The sequence below is a fragment of the Brassica napus genome, unplaced genomic scaffold (genome assembly GCF_020379485.1).
Source record: "Brassica napus cultivar Da-Ae unplaced genomic scaffold, Da-Ae ScsIHWf_1958;HRSCAF=2606, whole genome shotgun sequence".
Lineage (NCBI taxonomy): Eukaryota > Viridiplantae > Streptophyta > Magnoliopsida > Brassicales > Brassicaceae > Brassica > Brassica napus.
Window position 1 is genome coordinate 5001 of NW_026015372.1, and position 7500 is coordinate 12500.

Here is a 7500-nt window from a genome sequence, read left to right on the forward strand (position 1 = left end):
ACTAAACCGGCCATAACTGACCACCATCAAATCGGACTGATAAATCCAATTAGAAACCATGATAATTCATGATAAATCATCACTAAGAACAATCCATGGTCGGATCCCAATAATCCCTTCAGGAACTATGAGATCTCAACACACCAGCCCAACCAAGGCCATGGAGGGTTTCTGGGTACCGACCAAGACCATGGCTCAGTCAGAACGTGTCTGAATCATCCAACACATTCAGAACATAGAAGAGATGAAGTAGAATAGTAAGGGAAAAGGAAGAGATGGGTCTGGTCCAACCAATCCGACCACAGCCTACACGGAATTCCACCGCGGCCATGGTAGGATGGTTCGGTCCATCCCACTCACCTTGGGCGTGCGCTCAGGAGTGCTCAAGCCCTTCTCCAGATCCTTCTCCTTGCCTCTGGTTGCCATCACCAAATGCTCTCCTCTTCCCACAGACCAACTTCTGGTCGGAGTCCGATCACCACCACCCACAGTCTCGGTTTGGCCGGCCTTCTTCTCTCTTTCTCTCTTTCTTTCTGTCACGATTTTGGCAGAGTTTTCCCTAAGGAATTTGATGCCATTTTCGACACCCAAGTGTCTGTATTTATAGAGAAAGGTCGGCCAATAACTGCCTGGGCGGACAGTTGCAACCGGTTGGAAGGGAAAAGACACAAACTGCCCAATTCCCACCTTTTCGCCCATCAACCGTCCAACTGCTCCCTTTGGCGTGTGGGCTGTCTGGAAATAGGCCCAATGCCTCAATCTGCATCCCAAGTACATCCACCAAGACCCACGGACCCAATAAAGACCCATAGGCCCTTAGTGGTTCAGCCACCACCCAGCCGGACCCTTGACCGCCCATGGACCGGCAACACTGGCCCGGACCATAACACTCCACCCAGCTGAGTTGAGCTGAGTGCCAGCTTCCCCAGCTGAGGGAGCTAGTGATCCAGCTACTGGAGCTGACCCAAGCTAGTGTGAGCTACACTAAGCTTGTCCTAGCTGACTGAGCTGCTTCCCATCATCGTCCAGCTGCCTTAGAACTCATCCAGCTCTTATTTCCTTGTCTCCATCCGATTCTGGTCAAGTCTCAGCATACTGATGCACTTAACCATCCATTCCAGCCATGATACGCTTGTCTTTAGGTCTTACGACCTGACTAGCACGTCTCCCCGTACCATGGCTGTGCCCGAAGGCTCTATCTAGAATCAGGGACATGACAAGTCTCCCCCACTTGAGATGGATTCGTCCTCGAATCCAAGTCTAGACTTGTCTCCATCATAAACTGACCATACCACTCTGGATAGTCAGCTTTCATTCTCATCTCGGTTTCCCAAGTGACTTGTTCTTGCCCACTGCATTCCCACACGACTTTGACCATTTGAATGGTCTTGTTCCTCATTGCTTTTTCCATCCTGTCTACAATCCGAACCGGCCTTGTCTCCAAGGTGAGGTTCGTGCCTAGATCAGATGGAATTTCCGGTATCACAATGTCTTGATCTGAAAGACATTTTCTCAATTGAGACACATGGAATACATTATGAAATGCTTCCATCTCAGTTGGTAGGTTAAGCTTGTAAGCCACCGAACCAACTCTCTCAATGATCCGGAATGGACCCAAGTACCTTGGATCCAACTTCCCTCGGCCAGAAACCCTTTTCCGACCTCTGAAAGTAATCATCTTGAGGTAGACCATGTCGTCCACCTCAAACTCAACATGTTTCCTTCTCTTATCCGCATAAGACTTGTGACGGTCCTGTGCCTCCTTCATCTTGTCACGGATGAACTTAATCTTCTCCGTGGTCTCCTCCACTATCTCAGGTCCTATCATGCTGCGCTCCCCCACTTGGGTCCAGCATAATGGTGTCCTGCAGGGCCGTCCGTACAAAGCTTCGTAGGGCGACATCCCAATACTGGTATGGAAGCTGTTGTTGTAAGCAAACTCTACCAATGGCAAGTGTCTTTCCCAGGAATTTCCCCAGTCCAAGACACAAGCCCTTAACATGTCTTCCAACGTCTGGATGGTTCTTTCAGACTGACCATCCGTTTGGGGGTGATAGGCTGTGCTCATGTGCACTCTTGTTCCCAAGGCCTTTTGGAAAGCCTTCCAGAAATAAGAAGTGAACCGAGGGTCCCTATCCGACACAATACTGGCTGGTACACCATGCAGGCGTACCACCTGATCCATGTAAATCTGTACCAAGGGCTCCACACCATCAGTCTTCTTGATTGGTATGAACAGAGCTGACTTGGTCAGACGATCCACCACTACCCAAACCGAATCCTTTCTATTCCTGGTCATGGGAAAACCTGACACAAAGTCCATGGTGATGTGATCCCACTTCCATTCTGGAATAGGTAGATTCTGGAGTAATCCACTGGGTACTTGGTGCTCAGCCTTGACGAGTTGGCAAGTAGGACACTTAGCCACCCACTCGGCCACATCCGTCTTCATACGGATCCAATGATAGTACCTCTTGATATCCTTGTACATCTTGTTCAGTCCCGGGTGCACAGAGAACTTAGACTTATGAGACTGACTCATAATCTCTTCCTTTAGTTCCCTTACATTCGGAACACTGATCCTCCCATGGACCAAAATCGTACCATCACTCGCAACCTGGTACTCGGTTTTATCATTCAGAGCAACCTTCTGGAGGTTCTCATCCAAGCTTTGTGCTTGCCTGATCCTGGTAAGGAGATCAGCCTGGTTCACTGCTTCTAAACCCAACGGCTCGTCCTCGCTGGCCAGTGTGTTTAAATGCAATGTCCTAACCATCCCTTCCAGCACCTCTGCTTCCCTCTCGGCTGATACCTCAGCTCTCCTACGGCTTAAGGCATCGGCCACTAGGTTTGCTTTACCTGGATGGTAAGCAATATCCAGATCATAATCGGCCACGAACTCCATCCATCTCCTTTGCCTCAAATTCAACTCAGGTTGAGTGAATATATACTTGAGACTCTTGTGGTCGGTCAAAATCTGAACCTTGGCACCATACAAGTATGATCGCCATATCTTGAGGGCGAACACCACTGCGGCCATCTCAAGGTCGTGGGTTGGATAGTTCCCCTCATGCTTCCTCAACTGCCTAGAGGCATAAGCGATGACCTTCCCATGTTGGGTTAATACACATCCTAATCCGGTTATGGAGGCGTCTGTGTAAACCACATATGGTTGGTCTGCCTCTGGCAACACCAATACCGGTGCACTTGTCAACATGTGCTTAAGTGCAGAGAAACATTCCTCACATTTCTCAGACCATACAAACCTCACGTCTTTCCCAGTCAGTTGTGTCATAGGTTGAGCCAAGCTGGCAAACCCTTGACAAACTTCCTGTAATAACCGGCCAGACCTAGAAAGCTCCTGACTTCAGTTGCACTCTTAGGTCTAGGCCATTCTTGTATGGCCTTAATCTTTTCCGGGTCCACGGAGACACCTTGGTCGGATACAATGTGACCCAGGAACCCAACACTTCTTTGCCAAAAACTGCACTTGCTCAATTTGGCATAGAGCTGTTGTTCCCTCAATCGTCCCAACACTGCTCTTAGATGTCTCTCATGATCCTCTTTGGTCTTGGAGTAGACCAAGATATCATCAATGAAGATGATTACAAACTCATCCAGGAAATCCCTGAATATGCTGTTCATCATCTTCATGAAAGCTGCTGGTGCATTGGTTAATCCAAATGGCATGACCACAAACTCATAGTGGCCATACCTGGTTCGGAAGGCTGTCTTCCTTACATCATTTGGTTCAATGGGAATCTGATGATACCCTGAAGCCAAATCGATTTTAGAAAACCATTTTGCACCCTTGAGCTGATCCAACAACTCATCTATCCGAGGCAATGGGTACTTGTTCTTCACAGTCACCCGGTTTAACCCTCGATAGTCAATACACAATCTGAAGCTACCATCCTTCTTCTTCACAAAGAGGACTGGTGCTCCCCAGGGTGACACACTAGGCCGTATGAAACCCTTATCCAGCAACTCTTCAAGTTGCTTCTTAAGCTCGGCCATCTCGGCAGGAGCCATTCTGTAGGGACTTTTGGATAATGGGGCCGTCCCTGGTTCGAGTTCTATTATGAATGGATCCAACCTATCAGGGGGAATGCCCTGTAGCGCCCTAAACACATCCTGGAACTCACCAACCAGCGGTATTCCCTCCGGGTCACCACCCCCTACGACCTCCTTAGTGGCGATTGTGGCCAGATAAGCCTCACAACCCTTCCTCAGCATCCTCTCAACATGGATAGCTGACACCACCAAGCATCCAGAGATCGGACGTATACCTTGGAACCTGATCGGAGCCCCACACCCACTCTCAAAAAGCACACGCCCCCGGTGACAGTCAAGAGTGGCCCGATACTTTCCAAGCCAGTCCATACCCAAGATCACCTCGTGATTCTTTAGGTGGACTACCACAAGATCCACAGGCATGACCCTGTCCTGGATCATTACTGGGACGTCCTGAATCACCCCTAGCGAATGCATCACTTGCCCACCGGCCGCATTCACTACCCCAGGACAATCCCCCGTTCCCAACTGGAACAACCCCTTTCCGAGCATCCCTGGACTCACAAAACTATGTGTAGCTCCAGTATCGAAAAGTACATGTGTTTCCACACCACCAATACTTAGGGTCCCTACACATGACCCAAACTAAGTATCTAACCGTCCTAGGTTCCATACCATGCAATTCTACTGAATTGGAAAGAATAAGATCAGACACATTACCAGTGATCGCGAGGAATGGTCCAGCCTTGTCCTCATCCTTGGACAGCTCATAGACGCGGGGTGCAGAGGTCTGACCGCGGTTCTGGTCTGGCTTGTTGCCCTCACCACGGCCCTTGCTCGACCCGGCTGCTAACTTGGGACAATCCTTACGGAGATGTCCCTTCTTTCCACAGTAGTGGCAAGTCCTGGTATCACCACCAGCTCCTTGCTCCTGTCTAGGACAGTCCCGAGCTGAGTGATCCATCTTACCACATCGAAGACAAGCTCCCATTGCTCTCCAACATTCACCTCCATGGTGTCGGCCACACTTGGGACACACAGGCCTACCACTTGAGGTTTTACCCTCTTCAGCCTGGTCCCTTTTCCTCTTCCGGTCACCACTCTGGCTTGAAGCCACCACCACACTTTTGACCTTCTGCTTATGCTCATCCGCAAGGTTGACCTCAAGCAAGGCCATCCTCTCAACCAGCTCAGACACAGTGGAGAAGGTACGGACTGAGCAATAGGTCCGGAGTTCAGCCCTAAGGCCTCTGATGAACCGGCGAACCTGAACTGCCTCGTCCTCCAACTCCTTACCCACATAGCGCCTGAGTCGGTTGAACTCTTCTTCGTACTCACGTACCGTCCTGCGTCCCTGAACCAAGTCCAGGAACTTAGCTTCCAAACGGTCCCATGCCTCAGCTGGGAAGTACTTGTGGTTGAACTCAACCTCAAAGTCCTCAAAGCGCTCTATGGTACCATTGGTGCGCTTGTCAAGAGCCAACCACCAGTTGTGGGCATCTCCCTCCAAGAAGTGAACCGCAATGTCCTTCTGGTAGTCCTCTGGGCAGCGGCTTGAGCTGAAGTTACGAGCCAACCTGCTCCTCCACTCATCCGCCTCAAGAGGGTCAACACTTCCAGCAAAGTGTTTAGTGCCCATACGAGTGATGTGCTCCAGCACCTTCAAGTAATCCACCTTCCTGGTCGCCCTAGCTGGGGGGTCAATCTCAATCACCTCAGCTTCCTGTTCCCCATGAACCGGAGCTGCTCCACCAGCTACCGGAGCTGCTGCTGCTCGGCCAGCCTGCTGGTTCCTTATAGGAATAGCAGTATGAGTCGGTATGTCCTGACCCAAAGGTGTAAACGCCTGAGTCAAAGCCAACATTTGAGTACTCATAGCTCTCATGACCTCCAGAACCTCATGCATGGATGGTTCCGCAGCCTGGTTCACCGGACCAGCTGCCCTGCCGTCCGCAGCCCCATTACGGTCACCAAGACGGCCAGTCTGTGAAGATTCGCCTTCACCTTCCAGCCCATCCTGTTGCTGCCGTCCATTCCCATCAGCTCCATTAGCTCCATCAGCTCGTTCTGGCTCATGTTCCAGCTGGAACTCAGCTCCATCCACACGAACCTCAGTAGGGTTGAGCTGAACCGAAGGCAATCCAGTCCCAACATTAACCCCATCCGCTTGGATTGGCAATGTTGCGGCCAGATTCACATCATCTGCACCCACTGGACCGGATGCCCCAGCTCCATCCTTACCCTTCCGAGATCTGGACTTGCTTTTTCCACCCTTGGGATTCAACACATGTAAACAATCATGTCAGCTCACATGATATAACAAAATAAATCACAACAATCCCTAAGGCTAAGCAAAACGACCAGACCTTACCATGAGAACCAGCCGGATGTGTGGTGACTAACCCAAACCCAAACAAATCCTAGAATCAACTCCGCTCTGATACCAACTTGTAAGACCCGAACCTGACCCTTAGGTCCCACTAGGTCCGTGCCTTACCTAAACCATGTTTCTAAGTTCCATCAGTTTTAAAGTTCCATATTCACTAAGTCATTTTCGAAATCTTGAGGTTCATTCAATCAATGCACGACCAGATAGACAAGAGAAAACATTCATTGTATAAATATAAACATGTGATCCATACAATCAGTCAGTTGCACAATAGGCTAAGTCATAAGTCATAATACAATACTATCCCATAACCCACACATCCATCCACAGCTAAGTCCTCACGGTTCCTTGGCCTTGCCACGGTCCTGGTCCGATCCTGAAACCACAACACACACACAACACAACAACATAAGTACATAACAAACCGATACCCTAGTAAGCTCATCTAACATTGCATGGTTTGGTTCCCTTAAACTAAGTTCTCTAAGCTAACCGATCAGTCAACAAAGCACTCGGCCATACTCAGGACATCAACTAAGACATCCCAAACAACCATTTAACACACGGCCAGACTGATCCAATGTGATCTAACCCATCAATCACACTGAACCACAAACGACCAAGGCTAAATCCCATTTCTGGCCATTTTTAATACATCTCCAAAAACTAAATAAAATTCATGACAATTACTGATAATTCCCAACTAAGAAGAATCCACAATCAGATTAGACAGAACCGGCCTCCTTCACCTAGAACTCGGCCAAATTCCACTAAACCGGCCATAACTGACCACCATCAAATCGGACTGATAAATCCAATTAGAAACCATGATAATTCATGATAAATCATCACTAAGAACAATCCATGGTCGGATCCCAATAATCCCTTCAGGAACTATGAGATCTCAACACACCAGCCCAACCAAGGCCATGGAGGGTTTCTGGGTACCGACCAAGACCATGGCTCAGTCAGAACGTGTCTGAATCATCCAACACATTCAGAACATAGAAGAGATGAAGTAGAATAGTAAGGGAAAAGGAAGAGATGGGTCTGGTCCAACCAATCCGACCACAGCCTACACGGAATTCCACCGCGGC